The sequence below is a fragment of the Apostichopus japonicus genome, chromosome 17 (assembly GCF_037975245.1).
Source record: "Apostichopus japonicus isolate 1M-3 chromosome 17, ASM3797524v1, whole genome shotgun sequence".
Classification (NCBI taxonomy): domain Eukaryota; kingdom Metazoa; phylum Echinodermata; class Holothuroidea; order Aspidochirotida; family Stichopodidae; genus Apostichopus; species Apostichopus japonicus.
Genome location: NC_092577.1, coordinates 12,273,099 through 12,300,003, shown reverse-complemented (window position 1 = coordinate 12,300,003; position 26,905 = coordinate 12,273,099). Strand labels below are relative to the sequence as shown.

At 34.3% G+C, this 26,905-nt stretch overlaps 1 protein-coding gene across 1 annotated transcript in view; it reads right to left on the bottom strand.

Moving 5' to 3' along the window:
• The window catches only part of LOC139984705 (uncharacterized), a 66,113-nt gene extending 39,430 nt beyond the window's left edge, over positions 1-26,683 (bottom strand). The window contains exon 1 of the mRNA XM_071998719.1: positions 26,395-26,683. The gene's annotated coding sequence lies outside the window, so the exon portion shown is untranslated. The remainder of the gene's footprint in view (positions 1-26,394) is intronic.
• Between the last annotated feature and the right edge of the window lie 222 nt (positions 26,684-26,905).

Here is a 26,905-nt window from a genome sequence, read left to right as displayed (position 1 = left end):
GGATTATTTATCTCGTAGTTACATCCACAATTGTTTTTATTTGCATCGGAGACAATTGGTTGTTGTTGTTGTTGCTTTATTAAAGAAGGAAAAAATCAGAATAATTCTACAAGAAGTCAGTAGTCTGTGACAACAATGAATAACGCTGTATTAAAATATATATATAATACATACATAATGTAACTTAGAGTTAAACTGAAATTCTGTAAAATTCTTCGACTATTTTATCCCAAATTTTAAGAAATTATCACATTTACGTACAATAGACTGGCCAAAGATTTTAAACAATAAATCATTTCTTATCAAATAAAGTAAAATAAAATTATTCCTAGGAAAAATAAATGAAACAGAAAGTTCAAAATGAAACCGTAATTTGATATTTCTCGAAGGACGAAATCAATTTTAAAAGTACTTTAGCAATATTTTATTACTTTTTGTAGCTATAACGTTTCCACAAATTTCCGATAAAATGCATTTAACTACTAGATTTTCAATTGTATGCATGTTTAAAATTTGTGCATAGGCCTAATATATCTTTTAGATGTATATATTTTTTTGTATTGTGGCTGTTAAGATCATTTATCGGTTATGAATGATTTAACATTCGTGGGTTGATATTAATGAATTTAGACTGTAGGAGATCTCTTTTCATCCATTAGTCGGGTAATGACCCTATATCGTATTTTAACGCAAGAAGTCTGACGATCGATTACCGGCAACCGTCACAAATCAGTCTTCTACTGACAGGTGTTTTAAAGTAGTACTGTATAATACGCTTTTAATATTGTCAGTCTGTTTAAAACGATATCAACACGATCGGTTTAACAATTACCGGTAACCGTCCATAACACTCATCTACCGGTAGTGTGACTTACATTACATCTGGTTAAGGGTTACGCTACATTACGGCACTATTTTATGGTCAACTGTTTCCAAAATGTCGACAAAATAGGCACATCAAATAACCGGTACTAACCACCAATCAAACAAGTTCTATAGTCATTGATAAGTTAAAGTCCATCGGTCTACTGCATATTCATGAGCCCTTAGTGAGCTTCTCAAATTTGGAGGGACAGAGAATATTTTTTGTTGGAGGGGCAGCATTTTTTTGAGGGCATTTGCATAAATCGACGATCCATTACTGAAACAATAAATTTGAAAACAAAATGGGGGACATAATCGAATCGGGGGGAATTGCCCTATAATCCCCCCCCCCCCCGGGCTACTGGCCCGTTTATTCATCTTATATTGTCGTCCATCTACTTCACAATTAACAAATTGATATTTACATCTGGTATACCAATAACCATCGTAGCCATTCCTTAACTGGTAGGTGACGTAAAGTCCATATGTCAACCGAATGTTATAATATCACTCAATTTGTTTCAAAAGTGTCAATCTGTGCTCTATTCTAAACTGTGGAACTCCACCAAATATCGAATATTATGAACTAATAAACATGATCCATTACTCTATTATTAAATCAATTAAATATATATATATATATATATTTATATATGTCAATTTATATATATATATATATATAAATATGTATATATATATATATATTTATATATATATATTTATATATATTATATATATATTTATATATATATATATATTTATATTATATATATATATATATATATATATAAATATGTATATATATATATATTTATATATATATATTTATATATATTATATATATATATTTATATATATATATATATTTATATTATATATATATATATTTATATATATATATATATATATTTATATTTATATATATATATATATATATATATATATATATACGATTCATTTTATTTTCTGTTCAACGCAAATATTGATTCATATCTTGCTCCACAATCTTGGAAAATTATGGGATACTTCTTTAACTTCCTTTTTTTTTAAATCTTTTTTATTTCGTCCTGCTTATGCAAAGCAATCTCGCCTTAACAAATGCCAAAAATTCAGTTTGAAGGCATTGAAAGCAAAATAGAAAGATGGCTATATCACGTTTTATGAATCCATCATGTAAAAATTAATGTAATTTCTAATCCGTGTACCATCAGATAAACTACTTAGTTAACGCTGAGATGATGGCATGAGCGCCTAATTGTTTCCCAAGAGAGATGGAGCACTGCTATCTATAACATCAGTGAAAAACAAGGCGAAAACAAAGTCTTACCAGATGGCAGTGCTATGGGGATCGTCGTTGCCAGATGCTTCATCTTCTTAAACGAATATATTTGCCTTTTAAGCAAATATTAGGAAACAAAAAGTCATTAATTATCCGGAAAATATTTTTATTTATTTTAATTATTGCAATCATCAATTTTTCTTAATTTAATTAATTTAATTTTACAATTTTATTTGCAAATTGTAGCTTTTATTTTGTTACTTTGTTTTTGAGTTTGTTTGGTCTTTTGTCTTTTATAATCTGTTGCGTGCTTTCTTTTCCTTCCCTTTTCTTTGAAAATATTGAAAACTTTGTTGTTCAACTTTTGACTTGATAACTTTCTTTCTGGTCAATTAGGTAATGATATAGGTTCTAGCTTTACCAAGATCATGCATCATTTGAAATGCGATTGGCGTTTCTATTGGCTACAATTAAAATGACTAAATAATCATACCCAAAATCTTTTTAATTTTTTGTGGCTGCTATGTTTGTCCCCAAGATATATTGTTTACACCCAATGGTTGAGGGCATATTTTATTCCAAGATTTTTGAGTTTTTAAAAGATTTTACAATTTGATAAAAAAAGAAAGAAAAAGAATTAAAAAAAAACATCATTATTCATATAGATAAAGACCAAAAACAAAATGTTGACAGATAATTCATGACGAGATGGGAATTGTGTTAATAAAACGTGATGATAAAATTATCCTTCAGGTAGAAACAAAACCACCAGAAAATGAGAAATGATGATATAGCTTTTAATCTCGTTGTAGGATACTAAGATTAAGTTGACAGATAGGGAGACAAAAACGAGGCAAACCTTTGGGTGACATTTGCTGTAATTTGCGGAAATACCAGCAAATATTATCAATTATATGCATTAGATTTTTACAAGATGGGAACCAAGATAGTTGGAGTACCAATGCACAAACGCTCGTTGCCCTTGACTTCAATGAAAACACTTTGCAAAAAGGAAAAAAGAAAAAAAAAAAGAATAGAAACTAAATGTTGAAAACAGACACACAAATCGATCCAGCAACAAAGATAGTATGATACATATTTCTTTATATGGGACGCTCTCAAGCGAAAGGAAAGTGTAGGGGCGTGGCGTGGAGTAGTTTAGTTTAGTAGAAAAAAAAGGATCAGGAGGGACACTCAAGTCCCCACCAAGGACCCTATAGGAAAGAAAAAACTGAAGACACAACACTCAGACCCGATTACAATGCTTAAACTGCTTGTCCAAAGCATTCTTAAACCAATTCACACTACTTGCAAGTACAACTCTCTCAGGCAAACAGTTCCACTCAGTCACAACCCTATTTAGAAGAAAAGTTATGCCGAATTTTTAATCCTACTTTGTGACTTTTGGAGTTTAAGACAATGACCTCTGGTACAACTACTATTAGCACACATGAAAAAGCTGCAGCATACTCCACATGAGGCCTAACCAACTGCTTATAAAGCCTTGAACAACTATGCAGGTGCAGTGTAAGGAAGAAAGGGGGGAGGAGACAGAAACAAAGGGTAATTATTGATCATATTCATTATCAGGGTATAATTTACATTCTATTGATGAGTTTTCAAATTGGTAATTTATGTATTCGCATAATTAAAGTATAATCTCATTGTTTTTTTTAGATATTCCTTCTTTCACTGACCTTCGTAGATTTATGGGTCTGGTGCAAAAATAATGTTCCCCATCCCATCTCATTTTCAAAGACCGATCTTTTTTCCCACTCCACACTTCGAAATCAGACTGTTACGTAGTTTGTGGTAATAAATTAAGTAGCAAACAGGGAGTTATTCCATGCTTCTCTTTATTTCATACTTCAGTCACCCCCAAGACACCACTCCTTCCTCTCACATGTCAGAAACATCGAGCCTTCATTCCAACGTCCACTTGTTAACTATACACATCCCTGTACCCTCTATATCAACAAAATCCTTACGAAAACTATCACACAACATTGTTCTCTCTATACATGTACTTTACAAGTCGCTGCATGTCCTTGTCTATCCTAAACCATCCTAACCTTCTCGCTTTCCTTTTCTACCTTCATGCCTCAGTTCCTCTTCTGATAAAAGCCACAATCCAACTGCCTTAAACTCTTCAACCTTCTCATCCTCATCTCTAGCTTTTCCTCTAATCCTTTTTACAAGTGTTGCACCCTTCTTTTTAAGCCCAGCTTTTTAATCCCCTTAAGAATGCCCTAGTGATAGCTTATGCAGCTAATGTAACTTAGCTCAGCCTTCTGCTCCCCACTTGCAGACTTCACAGCACAGACACAACAAACAATGATACTAAAACAACAATTTCTAATAGCTCCTAATTACCTCTGTTACCAGCTATGCGCCTAAGCCAACTTTTTTTCCTCGCCCGGTTTAACTTAAGTGAAGTTATTCAACGCTGTTTAACGAGTACCCAATCGATAAACCAATCTATTAAAATGATAATCCGTCTAAATAGTTAAGTCGGATTGTTCCCTGCAGCTGGTGAAATTTTCATCCCATTCCAATACGGCGTTCTTGAGATATTTATCATTGAAATTGTCACAGTTAAGTGTAGAATAAATTGGACTTGGAGCAAACAGGTGTGACGTCATAGTTGCACTCTGAAAACGAAAGGCTTTCGTTATTTTAATTTCTATTTCACTTTGATCTGAAATCAACAATAGCCCCAAAATACCTGTTGTGTATTCAAATGTCAATGGACCCCAAGTTTGAAGAAGGATAATTGTAAAGAAAACCATAAAACAAGTTAGTATATATATATAATATCACGCCTGTTTGCTTTAAGTTCACGTTTGGTGCTGAACATGTCAAACTTAAAATGCTTTTATCATCTGTAACACTATGCATATAGGAATTTGAAAATGCAAATGTCAACAAGAAGTTTGGAATTATGTTCCCCTTCCATTTGCCACAGTTTTCAAATGTACTATATGATCCGGGGAAAATATTTAAAAAATAGTATATTATTATATCGCTTTAAAGGTTGCTCCAACTTTACTAGGTCATTTTGAATAGTTAATTGTCTTTCCATTAATATAGCTACTCAACAAGATAACCTATTTACAGAATGGCTTGTTAAAAGTCTCGAGGTGTATCCTAGCCTACTTAAAATTAACAAAGTATCGCCCGCACAAAAAAAGCACAAGAAACAAAGAATTATTTCCCACCTTGAAGGAATTCGATTAAACAAGCTAGAAGACAACTTAGTAGCGAGCTTTTTTACAAAATATGTAGATTTTCGCTGTTTGCTCGCCTCATATCCTTCACTGTGTACCTCGGCTAATGTCTTGGTCATACTAAGCCCATAGCAACTGATATTTACTCGAGTTTTTTTCTCGTGTGTATTTCCCGCGCTTTCCTGATGTAGGCAAACACACCATAATCAACGTTCCCGCCAAATCCGTGATTTAGAATCGAAATTCTTCATTACTTTAGCCGAAACCATACTTTACCATTAAGACCCTCCTACTCAATTCCCTCAACTCCAGATTTTACTTTTGATAAAAAAAGAGAGAAAGACGAAAAGAATGGGGACAAGGAGACAAACACGTTAAAGGTCGGATTATTTTCATAGTTACCAAGATTTTAGCTTCAAATATCAAATAAAAAACATTTATAGCTTACGAAACATGACTAAATCAAATATTCAGTTAAGAAAAATGAAGTTAATACAGAATGAAGTTTGCTCCTTTCAATGTCTCTTATTTTTGTACCTATCTTTTATTGGCATTTTATCTAAATCTACTGAGCAAATAGATGGGAGGACCGTTTTTTTTTTAGTGTGATATTTGTACATGAGATATAACTACATTAGAGTTGGATCTAATGAAGTTTTCTTTCAAATGAACACTTTGTGAATATTCTGTCAGAAGACATTCTTTAGTTTTCTTTTGGTGGCAAATCTCTTACGGATTGTAATGTTAATAAATGATTCATCTAAAATTAAAAAAAGCAGATGTAAAAGACTGTACCCAAATAAGTACCCCAAACCATTTGAGAGAGAGGGGGTGGGGGTGGGGGAGGGGTATCCCATGGTGAGGCTAGACAGGGATGGTGGTGATGGTTGGGTCGTCCTGGTAATCATAAATTGTCTAAAGTGACAATAGGCAGTCGATCGTATCGATTTACCAAACGTGGGTACAACGTGCATATTACTATGGGACGCCAAACGTAAATGACATATGGTGTAGGCCTACATAATTTGAAAATCTCAACATCTTACAATATACATTTATATTTATTTATATCAAGGTAAGCACATGAATCACATAAAAGAAAGCAGTCTGAAGGTCCCCCCCCCCCTTCCCCTCTTTACTTTACAAAATGACTCCATCATATGTGTGGTATTAAACTGGCCGAATTGGTTCAAGTACAGCTTTGTGGGATTTCGAAAACCACAGACTTGGTAGGACGCTCGTTGACATTGTGTTATATGACAATTTTCTAATGTTATAATCACTGGAGTGCAACATCTGACAATTTTCACTTTCTACAAGTTCGATCAATAGACGATTGTAGTTTGTCCATGGTGAAAAGTTTCTGATGACCTTTTTTCTGGGTTTTTTGGGGGGGTGGGGTGGGTGGGGAGGGATTTGTTTACCCGAGATAAGATTAAAATATAATACGTAGAAACCACTCCTGTTTTGTTTTGGATTTTTGTCATGAAATGAATGATTCGATCTGAACATTCTATCATATCACTATTAAGCACATCAAGCATAAAACTAGAAAATTTCAAACATTTTGACTAATTACGTCGACATTTGAAACCAAAGTTTTCTAGATACCTGGGTAAACTACATTACTATGGGAATATAGTATAGAAATTGAATTCAGAACGTATTATAAAACCAACTAAGATAGCCTATTTAAGTGCAAATGCTCAGTAATATTGATTAAGCTTGCTCAACACAGGAGTTTGACCAGGTGCTTGTGTGTATCATGACTTTACCTTCTCAGAAATCACCATATGCGCATGCTCCATAGACATAATGAAATTGCCTACGGACGATTTTGTGACCAGAATACGGTTGCAGTATTCACAAACAGATGAGCGCAAATCACTGTCATTTGTTTAGTTATGACAAACCGTCTGAATTACTGAATAATTTTGACGAGAGTATCCCAGTGGCGACATTACGAAAACTGTTTAAGCCTGGCATCGCCAACTTTTACTTAATAGGAGACAAACGAAATTTAATATAGGCATCACATATCATCCAGCAGATGATTATTTATTATCTATGTATATATACATATACGTATATATATATATATATAGATAGATACATACATACATACATACATACATATAGATATATATATATATATATATACATACATACTTACATGTATATATATGCATTAAATACATGCATTACATATACAATTTCCTTGCCTATAGAGGAATTGATGTATTACTACATTCGGTGTAGGCATATGGATTAGACATTAAATGCATTCTTAAGGTTGCTTCCAACATACTAAAGGGAATATCAATGACATTTCAAAGACCAGCTGGAAATTCACTTGAGTAATTTTGTGTAATGAATTCTCAAAGAGCATATCCCCTAAGGATCCTTATAGATTACGAGATTTGGGCACAAATGATCGTTTTCCTGGGTTTTTACATATATTGAGCTCAAATTGTCTCAGAACTTGCATACCCCCTTATCAAATATTGGAACCGTTCGGGGTGACTTATTGATGAGTAAAGTAGGTTGTGATTTGTATCACATAATATACCAAGGGAAATAAATGTCACGGAAGGAATCACAATGTATGCATATGTTTGCTTTCAACCATCCTTGAAAGTTCACCGACTATACTTAGATGTATCAGAGATAATAAAAAGGGGAGAGATTTATCATGGATGGTACTTCAGTGCGGAAGTCTGCTCATCTCATATATAGAGAATACAATCATGACTGTATAGGCAAACAGCTGTTAAATTTCATTAACCATAAGAAAAAACTAGTAACTGTTCAAATCCAAAGTCGACGCCTCCTTCATTCGTCATTGATACGTCCACTAATTTAGTCATTCATCCAGTCAGTCAGTCATTCAATCATCCAGTCATTTATTCAGTCATTACCTTATTCAGTCATTAATTTATTCCGCCATTCAATATTTATCCATTCAGTCATTCAATCATTCAGTCATTCAACCATTCAGTCACTACAATCATTCGTTCATTCATTCATTCTTACATCTATTAGTTGTTTAAGTCATACATACACTAACTTAAAGTCATTCAATCATTTATTCATTCATTCATTCATTCATTCATTCATTCACTTGTTCAAAGTATACTTACTTGAAATGTCAAAAGTGTGTAACTCTGAGCAACTTACTGCTCTGAAATTCTTCACAACTTTACTTCCCGTCAATGTGAAGAATATCACTCATTTATTCAGTCATTCAATTATATATCCATTCAGTCATTCAATCATTCAGTCACTGCAGTCATTCATGCATTCATTCAATCAATCATTCATTCATTCTTACATCTATTAGTTGTTTTAAGTCATTCATTCACTAACTCAAAATCATTCAATCATTTATTCATTCCATTCACTTATTCAAAATATACCTATTTAAAAGGTCAAAAGTGTGTAAATCTGAGCAACTTTCTGCTCTGAAATTCGTCATAACTTTTACTTCCCGTCGGCATGAAGAATATCAGAAAATATTTCCAGGTGATAGCTCCAGCATAATTGGTGTTATGTTATAAAGTTACTCTCACTCGTAATAGAACACAGTATTATAGAATATGGTAGAATAGTAGTATATAGGTTGAAAGTACATCATTCCAAACAGTTAACATTGTGCACAGTTTCGTGTCATTGAACTTACACAATTCGTCATGAAACCTAAGCTCGTGAAAGCAAGTAACAGTTGATCAAATTATTTTAGCAATAGATACAGACATAAAACACGAAACTAGCAATTCCAAGAATTTGATGTTTGTCATGTCAACTTGACCAACATTCTTTATATATTATTCCTTCTTCTCTACTTGAATAAACTTTACCGATATGTAGGAACTTTATCGCTTCTTTAATAATACATCATACATTCTTATGTATTTTTTTCTCTCTTTGTGTTTATTTTACTTCTTTTTCCTTGTCTCCTTTCTAGTTCCCCTTTTTCTTTTCTTTTTTTTTCGTTTTTTTTTTATTTCACTCTTTTGGAGGACACCGTATAAGAATTCAAAATGATCAGGTCTAAATGTAACAGCATCCTCTCACAAGATGAAAAGAGAAATAATAGTAAACCTTGAGATGCGTTATCAAGAGCAACCTTTGAATACGTTAGTGCAAAATTTCACACATAAGAGCTACAACGTATAGGTGTGTTGTACTTCATACCAAGTTTTGTGTATTTTATTTAAAACAGTTTTTGTTACGCTTGAGACAGAGAGAACATAAGCAGGCGTTAAATGTCACATATCTTATTTTTAAGGTTGAATGTAGTCGAGTATTTCACACTTTCTTGCTCGGGTGTGAATGACCTTTCAATATAGTCGTTCAGATCCAATAGCTTTTATAGAGGACATTAAGTTTATCAACAGTTTAAATTTTGTATTGTTCGAAAATATGATTACATATCGTCTACTTAAAACATCCTCCGCAATTAACTAATTCACAAATTGAGATATTTATGCATTGGAGTCAGCTCACAATATGTGACGGGGACAGACACAGATTGAGAAGTCTTCCGAAATAGTGAGTTTTGTTCTTTGCGAGAATCTTGTCTTGACAAATTATAATCTTTACTTGTTATGAATAAGGTTCTTTAACCCACATTCATTCATACTCAGTAAAGATTCCTAAATCCTATTGGTCCATTCTGGTCAGCTGACCGTGGTTAATCCTGTGAGTAACGCACGGTAAAATTACGGGGCATCACTTTAATAAATCTTTGGTTATATGTAACCAAAAATGTTTTGTTTTATGATTTTTCCCCCACACAAATGATTAATGCACTCCGGGTGTTAATGCTATCGCTGGATGCACTCGGGCTCCGCCCTCGTGCATCGCTTGCATTATCCCCCGATCATGCATTAATCCTGTGAGTAACGCACGCTAGACCGTTGATTAACCCCTTATTAAAATACAATTAGTTACCGCAATTAAGAGTCCTCTACCTGCTTGGGAATTGGGGAGGTCTGCCGGTTCCTTTTTGATCACTTTACTACATCTCATTACCCAAGGCTTCTATACGATTAAACTCATGTCAATTTTTGAATGAATAGCAGTCACATGTTTCTTTATGTCCATTATAATCACTCCCTTTCTAATATTAACTTAAAAAACAAGCAGATGAAAATATTAAATTGCACTTCGTTTTATCCAGTTCCACATGATGCGATAACAAATTCTTCGTATTTGTTTTCATTTACGTAAGTTCATTGTAAGATTAGAACATTCATAAAAATTTAGAGATGTATTCTCCCAAATTATGAAAATGTTATCAATATGGAAAATGTTCTTTACATGTGGCAATAACAGACCATTCAACAGTATAAAAATTTACAGAATTTTGACTTTCCACAAGTTTCAAAATTAAATATATTGTCTAAACTCTAATATCTAAATCGAAATACTAAACCTAAATGGATGCACAACCTTTTAAACTTGCTTTACGCCTCGAGAATTGACACACACACTCATATCAAGAAAGTGCATAATAGTCTTACATTGTAAAAATGGAATTATTCATCCATTAGACAGTCTATAATGCGTCTTCGTTCATCTTATTGTTGGTTTTCCTTTTGAAAGGCAAATAATTGTAGACAAAAGCGTCGATAAAGCCTCAAAGGTTACAAAGCCAACTTACCTCCATGCATTGCCTCCATCGTTTACTATACATATACTTTTAATTGGAGAGGTTTAGCATGCATTACCAACATACTATATGTAAACGTAACCTTTCCAAGTCAACTAACTAACACTGTTCTAAATGACCAATGGTCATCTTCACAAGATAGGCTTAAATATCGATTAAATACACAAAACGAGTTGTTTGTCTGCCCGCATTAGGCTGAAAGGTCACTTCACTTTCAAAGATATCTAAGAACTCCGAAACACTTTATTTTACATTTTCCGTGGTAAAAATATGTTTTTTCCTTCTGTGTTACTATTTGTGGTGTTTTTGTGATGTACACAATTGCTGTTTTACAAATAAATACACATGATGCCACCGTTGTGAGAATTTTTTTTTATGTGAACCTGTCTTCACTTGAGATTGAGAACCTTATTTTAAGACACGATTATATCTCTGATAATTGTTTTAACATCACGGTAATAGTTGCAAATTTGCACAGAAAATGAATTATCGAGTCACCAAGGACGTATTTTCTTTCTATGAATTTGGCTCCTATTAAACGTCCAGTGAACAGCAGACTATTTGCATATACGGTACTTATGTTGTCTTGGTTTATCAACATTTTAATGGACATAATGCCTAAAGCCAATCATTTTATTGTAATACAAAAATATAAACCCATTAAAGTAATTTATTCAAGCGATTAGGGGATATAAGTGATTTCTTTGTCAGTTTGAAAATTTAGCGTTTAAGTTTATTACTCCTTGGCCAGTACTTGGTAAGAATATTTTCCCGAAAGTAAAAGACATAACTTGAACTAATGAATACTTGTCCATGTCTTGTCCATGTCTTGTACATGTCGCATGAAATAATTGCGAAATCTTGACAACTACTGCTGATCTGTTATTCTCTTGCCTCTGTTATAGTCTACAGCAACATTACAAATGACGTCATCAACTTAGTTAATCTAATATTTAATTTGTAAATAACTGTGTCTAAACGGTTAATGAAGTTTCGGCCTTATGTGCCAATATAATTAAACATATAAAATTACACTGCATGAAAAGTGAACTTGTAAATAGCTGTTTCACTTGTTGAATGGACATTTTGATGTTATGTCGAATCACTTGATAACTCTTGACTGTGAACACTGAACTATATCTGATCATACAATGATGATATTGTTAGCTAAGAATGATTCTTCTTTTTCTTTTTCGCAATTTCTAGCTCCTATCATATAGATTTACGTTTGTATGAAGCCACTATTCTGTATCAAGAAGACATTCAATCCTCATAAGAGTGATTATCATGGACAGAATTCTCACCGCTTGGAAATATGAGCGTATATACTTCCTGTCAAGATAATCACAAAAGTCATTTGATTTCTACCAGATAGATCTAAAAACTTTTATGGATTACTCCTTCTCCGACCTGAAGCGATAGACGTAACCGTCCGTTTTGGAGCGTAATATACGTCGGCAGCACAATAATGATCAATATGTACGGTCACATTATTATATCCCATAATGGATGTCCTTATTTTTTATTTAATAAGGTTTGATTCTTCGGTAGAACTGCCGAACATTTCCTACATCAATCATCAATCAATTTTTGTTTTCCATTTTTTGTTGTTGCCATTTCCATTTTTAAGATTGTGGCCAGTTATGCATTCATTTTAGTGACAATTTTGACGGATTTTCCTTCCCAATAAAATCGTAACAACCTCGAGAGTACCCCTGGAAATCCTATTAAATAATATTCCGAGACTTCATATTATAAGTACTGAAATGACGTAACAACGACACATTTACAAGCATGAGTTATCGATCAGTACACCAATGTTTTAATGCGACACTTAATTTTTATTTCCTTATCGAATTAAGCAAGCAGACATATGAAAACCAATCATGTGGGCGGTGACGACTTGTACGGACTGCTGCCAAAAACACTCTCTCTTGTCAATACATTCTCTGTGACAAGGTTAATAACAAACCATACCGTTGTGATGAGGTTCATATAACTTCTCTAGCGATATTAAATGATTAAGTAGAAAAGTGTCTTTTAGTGTTGTTGAGCATATCGGAGCGAGGACTGAGAACCAACCGGTCATTGACTTAATGTACAGTGCAACAGTACGAGGGAATTATTTCCAAGTACTTGTCAATCTGAATATCGAATGGACATTTGGTTATAGAATATGTGTAGTGAAACGTCTAGAGGTTACATTTAAAAGTGTTTCACAGATATCGTGCAAATATAATTCAGATATACCGATATAGTATGTAGAGAATGAAGCAAGAGAACCATTACATCGAAATAATTCTTTTACACCGTCTATCCCATTAGTCGCGCAAATTAACCAACTCTTTCTACAATTATTTTAAAATATAATATAAGTTGAATAAAGAGGTGATTACAATAAGTCAAACTAAACCACATTTAAAGTTCAAATATATAATAAAAATACTCCGCTATTATTGGTTGACTTCATACCGAAATGAAATTATCATCGAATTTGCATGCGTCTAATGTAGAAGACAACTATATGATCCGCACATGAAGCATACGTGAGGAGATCTTGTTCTAGTTGGAAGTTAGATATTGTTGTTTTAATTAAAAGACAAGAAACTTGGTTTCCATTATTTACTCAATATCAATATTTATTTTCGTTGTACAAATAGCCAATAGATAAAATCATTAACGTGAGTAAATAAAATCATACAGTGAAGCAATCACCCCCTCCCCTCCCCCCCATGCACCCCTAGATTTAGGCTAACGCGCGACGACATGTTCCCCTCTGTTGAACAAATCTAGCTCCTCCGCAGGTTTTGAAGCCTCATTATACGTTTCAGTAGGTTTCATGTTTGACTTTGAACAAAGTCTACAGGGGCTTATACTGTGAGTGACAACAAGACCTAAGAAAACTTCAACATTTAGCCCAAAGGCGTGCACTTTCTCATTTGACGTTCATCTGGGTATTTTTGCTGTTTTCATTTAAAAGCACTTCAGTAACTACAGTAAATTATCTTTCTATTTGATGTCTATATTTCTAACCATCACTTCGAGTTACTTACGGCCTTGAATCATTGTCGGAATACGTTAATAATATATTTGGGTTTTTTGTCGTTGCTTAATGGTCAAAGTGATTTGCAGTTTTCATCAAAACCTATAACCCGATAGGTATAATCAATGTTATAATGTTGGTTGTCAGGGCAAGTGATAATAATTGGGTGATTTCAACTTTTTGGCGCGAGATGACAGATGACGTAAAAACACCCACATAGTTTCGAGGAATTGTGTTCATAGCAAGTTATATATAAACGTTTGATCAAAATACAACCTTGCATTTCAATTTCCGGAACGCCGAAAATCAAATAATAATACAAATTTACAGCAAATAGCTTCGAAAGTTTCCACCTTTCTTTGACGTTTCTCCTTTCTGCTTTAACCTCTATCTTTCAGACAAAAGGAAAGGGGTGTACATACATGACCTTTCTTGAGATTCGCAATTAATCAAATATGTTTTATAGATGACGTATTTTAATCGACTCTGTTGGAATATTTACTCTACTTTGTAGTCCAGGACTTTGGTGTTAATTCCGTCGACTTTAGGATGAATTAAATAATAAGGATTGTATGTAGTCAATACGTAATGAATATCAATTTAAAAGTTTGCTATACGGGAAAAGGTATAACCATTGAGAGGCGAGTGGTTTTGTTTTTTGTCCTAATATTTAGTTAAACAGTTCATCAGGTAAGGTAAATAAGTTTTTTCTTTGCCTTTGTCGTGATTATATTTATTCATTTTTTTTTATTGTCACTGCATGCCGTTCTTGTTGCTGCTCAGTTGCAACTTAGTCTTGGCCATCCACCTGTCTAGTTTTAATTTGTCCTGTCAGCTTTTCATTTTAGTTTGCCTTACAAGAAGATCCTGCCACTTTGATCGAAACCTCAGGCCATCTTATATCTTCTTCTGTCTATGATGATGTTATTGTATGTATGTAAGTATGTATGTATTTTAGATCCTCCTGCAAGCATTATTGGTTATTATAGCAGCAAGCTGTCCGAAGTCAGTCTCCTAGATTCAAATTTAACGTCCATGATTATGAATTGTCAATTGTCAACAACTCTGTAACTGGACGACATACATTAATCTTGGAGTGACTCGAACTCGGGACCTTATGATTGAAAGGCACCGGCGTTAACCACTGAGCTAACACTCCACAGCTTCTTCTTCTGTCAATGATGACGTTATTGTCTTGAGAGGAGGGGAAGGTATGGTGTATTCACTATGATTCATACTATGACACATATACACTGTACATAAGTGTGTCATACTGCAAAAAGTCCAAACATGCAAATTACTCTCTGGTCACATGATCTCATCATAAGATCTGTATGACTATCAGAAGCTCATTATGCTGCCCATTTTGATACGTTCGCCTAAAGAAGAATAGACGCAAATAACTTAACGTCATGACACAATTTTGAAGAAAAAAATCTCTGTAAAATGACAAGTTCTGAAAGATGAAATCTCCTATGTCCAAATATTCCTCTTTTCTCTAATAAAACATTGAAAGTAAGAAAACCGATTAGACTGCTATCACCCTAAAGTCATTGATCAAATCACATTGCTTAGATACTGAGTTAGGCGTCTCTCCCAAATGGACTTGGTTCAATGTTGCATGACCACCGAAGGATGGAAAGGGCTTGAGCTGTCACTTGCTGATAGTGTTAAAGGTTTAATATCATTCAACGTGTTTATTTGTTAAAAAACAAAGCTCATTTATTGAGTTAATTAGCCTAAAGCGAATATACAACTTAGTATCATTGTTTTGTCCCATGGATTCATTTCGTACTTAGTTGACAAAGTGTTTCAGTGGAAACACACACAAAAACGAGTTTATTCATGATGTTCCTCCATCGCAAAGGGTCGATAGAAAATGAAGAACTTTGATCCACTTTTATTCAACTGCATGAGAATATAAAATTAAGTGGTACGAATCGTTGAAGAGATCTGTAGTTATTACAATACGGAGATGCTCTACAAACAACTAAATGACAAGTGTATAGATTACACTTCAGATCTCAAAACATTTAAAAGGGTTTCGGCTATACCTTTGGCCAAAGACGTCCTAGTTCAGGTTTCATGCTTTTATGAATGTAAGGTAATTGACATGAACATGAAAGAAAGAAAACATGTCTTATTTTCTCCTTATATACAGTTGAAATAAATACGGCTCTATTAAAGTTGAAATATGACATATCAAACCCGTCCTCCGCCCACCTTTATTTGTTTTACAATGCCCACACGCCTCAATCAGAAGGGGAAAATAAGTCTACCCACTTAAAAATTCTCGACACGATGATACTATACAACTTAGTTTAATTTCTTTGGGAGAGTAGCAAAAAGTGACGGTAGGCTAAGATTTGGAAACAAAATACCACCTCAAACTTGTCAATGGGAGAGATCGAGAGAAGGGAGAGAGTTTTAGCCTGAAGACATTGATGATGACTACGATGGAAATTAAAGATTTGTAATAAAAAACCGTTCTGGCTATATCACGTCCTCAAGACGACATCTGTTAATAATGGTAAAGATCATCTCCAATTTTGTATTCTCGTGGGAAGATGACAGACATAACATTTTTGTTTACGGTTGAGGACAAGTTTGCAGCTTGAGTAATATTTCTTGGAGGTGGATGTGATTTGGCATATTGACGCTGTAAATTGATAATATTTTGGTGACTACTTAGCATTTTTCACTCGGAGAATGATTTCTTGGGCTATATCGTTGTTTGTAACCGCGACGAAATAATCAACAATCCAATGCTCCAAACTCATCACCATAAACAAAAAATGAGGGAAAGGTGTGCTTTCAGTTTATATTGAATCTTTAATTGAAACACTCATTGGTTTGCTGTATAATTTTGTTGATTAGATTATTGCACTGCAAACGCAAAATCGTGCCTTCCACTTGTTGCTTTTTTTTTTAATGGTATTTTTGATACTATGGTCTCAAACGTTTCTTGAAAAGCAACAAGCTAGTGTGGCTAAGGTATATTTATGTTCATACTCCCGTCATGTCTATGGTATACTAAGTGCTTCAAGTTTTACTCAGAAGGCAAGAAGTTTGGTTGAGTTTGCTTCTCCTTTAAAATGTCATGAACAACTTTGACATGAACATGAAACATGAACAACTTTGACAAGCAAAAAAACCCCTAACATTGCCAGAACAATCAGGTGATCCTTAAAGTCACTTTATGAAGGTTCCCAACAGATATAATTACAAAAATAAAGTTACTAACTATATGGTAACGAAGTAAATGTTTCCATTGCGGTGAGATGGTCCTGAACGAGTGGTTCAAATAAATCTGGTTCATTTTCTCAACTGGTCATGGCTCCTTTGTTTTATTTTTCTTTCATATCAGTATTAATTAGTCACTTACAAAAGGCAAATGTGCAAAAAGCGTCTTACCGTAACTTTTGATGTTTGACTATGAATGTGGAATATTCAACTTGAATTTAATGAACCTTATAATGATGGAATTTAAGCATCAATAAATGTAGAAAAGTCATTTACGAGAAGACAGCATCTTTTTTTTTCGTCAAACTCACAATCAACCAAATAAAGGAAATATAATAATAGTAGTAAACACTGAGTTAATTAAAACCTTGAGGGAAATGAGTATGAAATAGAATTGTTCGTGAGTGAGATTTCGAAATAGAAGTTAAAACGAGACTAATAATTCATGTGACTGTCAGAAGCTGATCTTAGCAAGACGCCAAGTTTCTCTTTTTTTTTACTGATTAATCCGAACACCTCATCGAAGTGTCAAGAGCATGTAGACACCGACCGAATTACGGAAACTGTAAACCATCATTAACTGTTTTATCGTCAATAAGTTCCAACTGATAAAACTAGGCCGTTTTCATGAGAAAGAATCATCTTACGTACTAAAACATAACCTAGTCGAAGGGTGTAAAATTGAAAAGGGTAGGGCAATTTGTTGTCTTTCACTGAAGCTTACCGATGACCTGATGCAGTTTTAATTCAGAAGTTTTAGTTCATTGGATTCTCATTTACAATATCGTGACACATGTGTGAGAAGTGTATTTGATATGTCGCTGCATTATGTTACATATAATATGTTATGTTTCCCGAATGCTCGGCCAGTGCTATGTAGAGTCTAGTCCCGGTAAATGACTTTAAATGACTCGCCAAAGTGAAAAATTTACCCTGCAGTGTAACAAGTCATTAAGGGTTTATCGGCTAAAAATGTGATTTTTGTTCAATTTGGGTAACGAAACTTTTGTAGCCCATTTTAATGTCTCTTTTTTTTTTCTTGGGAGAAAGTAGAGAAATAATTGAACTTTTGTAATCACTTGAGAAAACTTCTCACAGTTGAGCATTTGCTCTTGGTGGTACACAACAATGAATGGCCAATTTTCGTATCAGTTTTGCTGAGGAACTATAAACCTGACGAATTGTCTCACAGATATATATAGACTTGGAAGACGATTCATGTTTGAATTAAAAGTAAACTATTAACTTGTTTGATGTGGTTTACTCTGAGGTTTGAATATATGGAAATGTAAGATATGATTTAGGACAGTCTTTAAGGAAATTAAAGGTGTTCTAAATGGCCAGTCTACGTGTGTAAGTCATCCAAATACGAGGAACTATTAACCTGGTAAATTCTCTCACATTGACATTCACCATGTTGGTTTGGCTTAAAGGTGAACTATTACTCGGTTTGATAGGGTCTACCTGGCACAAAAGTTGATAAATAGTATTATACATGATAAAACGCAGTGTCCATTAAAACGCACTTTAGAAATGGCAACAGACTAAATGACGCCAAATGTAAGGTATAAACACCATAACGATAAGACATCAGTTTCGAAGAAAGAAAAAAATGTCGAAGAATTCGTCAGAGTCAGACCATCATGATTTCCAAATGTATTTTTTTTTATATCATGTACGGTCACAACAAAAATCGGAAATGTTGCCAAACATTGTCATTTCTCAACTTTTCAAGTGTTTTTTACATGTTAAAGGTTTCTGAATCAGCCGATGCAACAGAAAAGTGGGCCACACCACAATCGTCTGCATGAATGCAAGTGGTTACAAACTAGAGTAGCTTTAATCTACTTATACTTTTACCTATGAGTTGGTGTACAAGCCACAATATAACGGCGAATAGGTGCCTACTATATAGGTGTATATAAAAAATGAGTCCCTTTCCATCTTTTGTGCCTGTTTGGTAATATGATTGGAAGGTTGTTTAAGTTATGTAACTCATAACAGATAGACAAATAGTATTAACACAGTACTTCACTGCGAATGCGTTCAATGTATTAGGTGATATATGCTTCGACCTTATACTCGTGTCATTTCTCGTGCAACTGGTTCATATGATGTATGTCTCATTCACAAATCGACAGCTTTATAATGTATTGCGGATTAACATGTGAGAATATTCAAGCAATCCGACGAAGGCGGTAAATGCGTTACCTTTCCTCAAGAAGGAAATGTCTTCAAGTGTAAGGAATATGACTCGGAACTCTCAAACAATTGGCCTATTTATTGCGAAATTCAATTTTGAGTATGAAATATTGACGCTTCGTTAACCCTCTCGGGTGCTTCATTGCAGACGGACGATGAATCAGGGATATATTCATTGGTCACTCATTTTTTTTTTCCTTTTCTTTTCTTTGGTTGTCTATGGTTTGAAGTTATTCTTTAAAGAAAGTTGGATTTTAATTTTCCTGACTTATTGTGTGTTAGAGAGGGTGAAGTGGATTTCCTTGGACTGTATAATATTATGTTACAGTGGCTTTTAAGTTAATGTTATGATATTATCAGCACCAAACCTACAATGTAATTCATTAGTTTGAATATAGTTCAGTTTAGTTCACTGTAGTTCAGATCAAATCAGTTTATTCCAAGTCATGAAAAATGAATCGAAACGATTAAGATTGCTTAATCAAGTTTATCATATAGTCTTCCTATAAATGATAATATCAGTTGGTCGATACGTAAAAGAGTGCATACCTATATGTACGATATATTTTATGTTATATTTTATTCGCTCTTAGGTAAGTTGAAGATATATTCAGCCGTCTGCGTTTGATCAAATACAGGCCTTTAGTATATTTGATCAACTCTTTGCAGATTTGTCCAAGTAGGTGGAAATTTGCAACCAGATTGGACGGAAAACGTTTTATGTAGATTCTGGTGTTTGACAAGTAAAGCATCGCGCAAAGAAACATAGTACATATCTCGGGCGCTCTATCCTATTAGTAACATGAGTTGAATGTAAAACGTCGAGGCAAGATTTCTATACACTTGTCCACCAAAGTAGATTACAGATTACACTTAGCTTAAAGGAACTTGGAGTAGTGAGCATTTTAAACATACCCTATATATCACACGTATAACTCTTTTAACAAACCTGTCGTTTATTTACTTATTTTTACAGTCATGTTGGAGATATAGCTTCATTTCTGTTCGTTCTCGTAATGTCACGTGCCACTGATTAATAAACTTTCGAATCTATGGAATAGCATGTGAAATCATTAAACCTCATTTATCATCCACCCATTCACCCCGGCCGAATTCTTTAAAAAGGTTCTGCTCTACAGCCATATATCCCCACCCTATATCCCAGCCCCTTCCTATCCCGACCCAACTAACGCATTTAGCAATTGCCTTATGATACTACGCCATCGCATGGATGCTGCAGTTCCTTCTCATCTGAATATACCTCTCATATGAATGCACATCTCCTTTAAAGTATGAAAGTAATTACTAAGCGAACATTTTCAATCTGTTTCAAATGGCGCGTGGAGGGTACCGTACTACTTTGAAGGGTGCACTCTGTCAAAATCATTACCGATGGCTCACCACTTCTGCCTAGACCGTCACGCCATTGTCAGAGCAATGAATACTCGTGATTATTAAGACTATCTGGTTTCTTCCTCAGAGAATAAAAAATAAATTATACAACAGCTTCGCAGGAATATGGACTCTAATGTTATATTACAAAACTTCTCGAAGTTATCTTACCGGCAGTTGTGTACATAACCTGAAGCTGGTTGTTATTCAATGGCAACCCTATTTTACTAACGATATCATACGCCCTCCTAATTTGAGCAACACAATCAATGCACAGTTTGATACAAATTATTACCGTCGTGCAATTCCTGACTGCTAATTGTCCAATGCAGTTACATGCGAATTAACTTCACGGCGAAACAATTTCAAACAGTTCGATGGTCTTAGCAATATCGCCATAGTACAGTCGTCTGCTTTGTAAGAAATGATTTATATAGTCTGACGTTTGTACACTTGCTTGTAGATATTTTTCATTTAGGGTAGCAGAAAGCGTTGGGAAGACTGCAATAAGGTTTCTATGATGAAATAGAAACAAGGTCAAAGGTCATGTCTGGTATAGGAAATACTTCTAATTCAAGTTATTTCAAGTATTTGCTTTCTTCCTTTAATCTTTTGGCAAACTTGCGAAACAGAAAAACATTTTTTTTTTGTATACGATAATTGAAACTTGTCCTCAAAAACTTGTCCTTATTAAAAATGTATTACCGCTGTAAGTAAAGTGATCGAAATGGGTCTAAAGCGAAACGCCAGACATGGCGTTATGTAAAATAATGAATCGGAGCATTATACTTATGATATTTGTGGTCTCCCCCGCCAACACTGACAGTCAATTTTCCATATAAAAGTTATCACACCAACATGCTAAACGTTCCTGAAGCAAAGTTTAAATGACAAAAGGTACTCGATGTGTTACCGTATATTAACGACCTTCACTTGCATATAGTGGAATCATAACCGTACTGGTACTCTAGCAGTAGCAGTTAGTTACCTCTACTCGTACTCGGCCGGATGGATCGGTACTCGGACTGGTTTCGCCATTTTCAATAGTATTGTAGGAATGCAATGCAAAATTTCGTACACGTACTCGTGGTAATAGCGTTGTAAACTTATTACAGTACTCATACTCATAACAATGGAAGTCTTTATTGTTTGGTACTCACGTGATACTCAAAACTACAAATATGTCAGACGCGAATAGGCCTCGACTCAGCTACATGACGACAAGAATACAAAGAATACACAACGATGAACGGAATAGATATTCTAGTATTCCAGTCATATATAGATACTTCCGCAAACGAAATCAAACGTTGAAATATGTGTAAGTTACGATGATTAGAAATGGAAAGACGGGGAAGTGAGTGTACAAAGGTGAGCGCATGCGCATTCTGCCCTGGTTTGATTTCAGCTACCCTTTAAGCGCGTGCGTGTTCAATAGGTCAGGGTTGCCGAAAGAGGATTGAATCGGGCGGAGAGGGGGTGAGGGGGTGGGGAAGGGGTTTGTCACGAACATTGGGGAGCAGTGATACGTGTGTCTCTGATTTGAGTAGGGGTACGTGGTGACGAAATATCACCTCAAAATTACCTGCAAAAAAATGAGTCCTTTGTGTTGTTACTTATTACAAGTTCCTTTGCAAATTTTACAAACGGGTTATAAAGTAACACATAACCTCTATTAAACACTGTACATTAAGTCCGAGGTTAGCACAAGATGAATGACCCAAACCGCCTAAAACACGTCTTAAAGATCAAAGTTATTAAAATTCAAAATTGTTCCGTTGTGTAGTCGTCGATTGATTGATTAATGTTGACAGTGAGGGAATTTGTTTTGTTTCAGTACCTGACTTTGTCAATTACATATACAAGCATACATATTTTATAGTAGCAGTAAAACCGATCAACACGTGTATCGTCTTGATCAATGACTGAAAAAAAATTGAAAAATTATCCAAGCATCGCAGAATACAAGACCAGACACCGTCTATAGCCTACTCTCATAATGCAAACTTCGGAAAATCAACAAAGATAGCGGTCTGTCAACACGAATTACATAGTGCGTAACGATATAGTTCGTGCAGTGCGGTAACAGTGTGGGGAAGAAAAGCCATGTTCGGTTAAAAGACAGATGCAATATATACAGTTGCGTACTTCACTCTGCAAACCATACAGTTTTTTTTTGTATAAAAAGAGTGTTTTAAATTTTGAATTCCTTCTATAACATTATCGCTAAGATCAGATAAGAGTGGAGCTTCTAGATTCAATTTGTGAAAACTCGACTTTTCAAAGCAACCTTTGAATTGAATTGATCGTTAAATATTATGTCTTTAATAGTCATCAGTATTGGCCCCAAATTTTCACATACGAAAAACAAAGGTAATAATAAAATGATAAATTCATGTTGAAAGAATATGATCCTCTAAAATGATTTCCAAATATTGAAGATTATGTAAATGGATAATGAAGGGTCTCAGCGTGGAAAGCTACCTTTATCTGGTCATTAAAATATGTTATTGAAATGTGAGTACGGGTGACCATTTTCTGACTTCCTAGCATATTTTGCGGCAATAATACTGTTATAGACACACTCAGTGTAGTAGTGAGTCCACACTTATCATCATGTTCTAACGTAACTTTAATATTTATTGAAATGTGAGTACGGGTGACCATTTTCTAACTTTCTAGCATATTTGGGGGAATAATACTGTTATAGACAGACTCAGGGTAGTAGTGTAGTCCGTACTCATAATCATGTTCTTGCGTAACTTTGTACTCGCACTCGATTTGTACTGGTACTTGTATTTGGGATATTTATCAATTGAGTACCTTTTCACTGTCGGCAAAGCCTTGTACTCTCGTACATATTAAGGTGAATTCTGCTTGTACTCATCTGCTGTACTCGAAATACTAGTCAGATTAGTACTCATATCAAGTAGTACTCATAGTACTCATAATACTCATAGTACATAGTCATAGTACATAGTACATGGTACTCATATCAAGGTGAATTCTGCTAGTACTCGTACTCAGGTCGTAGAGCCTCTCGTACTACAGTCTGTTTTTACGGCATCTGTAGTGCGACGTACGAAAATTATTGTGGTATGGGTGAGACCAATTAGTTATCGGTAAAGGGGGCCGGGTGAGTGATGGGTTTGAGGTGAGTGGGTGCGGTAGGGTCGGGTTTGATTGAGAAACATACGTCCGCTTCGATTGTGTCGTCCTGAATTAACATTCACCTAAGACAATCCAGCTTTTCGTAGTTTTATGCGGAAAATCATTGGGATTAAATATGTTATACAATAAACCTCGGGAGATGTCATCATTAGCAATAGCCACGTGTTATTACACGTGATTGAAATACAAAATATCGGTTCATAAAAGATGATGAAAGTTATGCAATTTTTTAAAGATTTATCATAATTTCCGTTTATCGATGTGTCGTATCGTTGTACTGTGAGTCTTACCCATGACCTGTAACCACGAAATGTTTGAAGATCTCTGAGTCAGCACTAAGTAGCTTAGAATGGGTTATCAAGCGATAATCATCTGTAAGGCACTACAGATCAAATATATACATCAACCAACAGATTAAGTTCTTCCTTCGTGTTCCAAAAATTAACGTCATGCCAATTTCATAGTGAGATATTTTTCAGAAACTATTTTGTTATCATACGTCAGGAAAATGTGATCCTGAAGAAAAGATGTTTTTTCTGTCCATTCAAAAGAAAACTGTTAGTCTATATATATATATACTACGAAATGCGATCATGCTAGGGCAATTTTATCTGATAATCGAGTTACGTTTCGGTAGATTGGGATCAAAGTAAACTGTATAAGACAGAACATGGTCTTCCCACATTTCCTCATAAGTTATTTATTCATTAAGTTTATTTTGTACTTTCTCAAGTACAGCTAATGGTTCGCTGTTTTCCGCGGTCATTTTATGAACAACCTGTATTATTCAGAAGAGATGAGAAGTAGAATTCTACTTTTGAAATATAATTCTCTTTTTGAATCAGAATGCTCTTTTTGAATCAGAATTCTCTCTTTGAATTAGAATGCTCTTTTCTAATTCGAATTCTATTTAGAAATAGAATTCTCTTTTTGAATTAGAATTCTCTTTCTGAAGTGGAATTCTCTGCTTGAAGTAGAATTCTCTTTTTGAAGTAGATTTCTCTTTTTGAAAGTGCACAGTATGATGATTCTTTAGAAGTGTAAAAGTAACTCTTTTATCAAACAGTCACTTGATTTTATGTCAGCTCTACAATGAATGTGGATAATTTCAGTCTGTAAATTGGAATTTTACCCTAAGATTCATTTTGTGGTGAAAGACGAAACTATTTCCGAAAAAGACGAAACGCTGTCAATAAATGATTTCTCACTCTTTTGAAGTAAGAGTAAGATTGTAATAATCATAACAAGGGTTTTCATTAAAATAACATAATTACAAAATTCTGATAAACTGAAATGTTCTCTCTCAGCAAGGATGATCGAAGTATCATTCGCCTGATATAGAGGTTTTAATGCATAATATAATATCACTCCCAAAAGCCAGAATTCACATTTTTGAAAGTGTACACGACGATAACATATTATGAAATAGTTACTTTTACCTCATGAATGGAATTACTTCATTTAAAGTTATCTATAACATCACAATGACTCATTTTCACATCACGACAGCAAACTAGTTGAAAGTGTACACTCATAGAAAAGTGTACACTCTCGGGGTAAAAAAGGAATAAAACTCGTTACTTTAAATAACGGTTCATTGAAAACACTTCGAAAAGTCGTGATTTTTTTTTTGTAAGAAAGTTCGTATTGTCAAGAAACTGTACGGAACTGTATGTGTTATATCACGATAAAGCAAAATGACATGCATCATGTCGTAAACATAGTTCCTCGACACGCCTTAGTCATTCTTGGCAAGGCCGACCGGAAGTGTTTAAATCTTGGGCAATTATAAGAGAAAGTCAAGGATTTAGAAAATCATTACGTAAGCAAATCGATATATAACCATACCGTCTCATTTTATGTATATTTATGAGTGATTTGTTTTCGTTTGAGTAACTTTACTCATGTACATGATGATATGAGGTTTTTTTTTACTCTTATACCATTGCATAAGATCTCGAAAATATATCCTTAAACAAGGGTTATAGTACACATTTCAAGAACAATGTTTTCCCTTATGTATATAGGGATACAACAAGTCCAAAAAAATTTGGACTTTTTTTCGAAGTAATTCTTCGAAAGTTTGCTCTTGTCGTGACGACCGAACCTGATCTTACGTAAAATAAAAGTAATACAAACAACAATAACTATCATATGTATTAAATGACAACAACAACAGCAACATCAAATGTCTGTTGTAAGCTCCATGCAAAACATGTGAACGCCACAATGTTCTTTCCACCACCCTCCTTTCCCTTCCCTTATTCACACACGAATAACTAAAAAAAAAATAACTTACCTTATAGATTTCTACTTGAAAGAATGGACGATAATTACTGCCGAAGTTCCTACAGCGGTTGTTATTTTTCTAATTTTTTATAACAAATTTGGCACTCCGTATGCTCGTTGTACATGAAAACTGAGTAACGAAAGTCGAAATGAGATTAATATCAGAAATGAACCTTTCAAAAACTGGTCCTTCCAAATATACAGATATATATATATATATAGAAATAGATATATATGTATATGTATATATGTATGTATAAACACCTCCTGGTCTGTTCACAAACTCTTTAATGATCTCTGCTTCCTTACGACCGTCTGTTTTTAAGAATCGTTTGCCGTTACTCAAAGAGCGTAATCACCAGTCAGTTGATGTCGTCATCACCTCTCGACCAATAGCGACAGAGCTATGAAGTTTAATTTCCTCTACTGTACACCTACGCGCTTCATTGTCTGTACTATGTATATAAACAATCAAATAGTGGCCGAGATTGCGGGGTTTTTTCTTTTCTTATTTTTCTCTT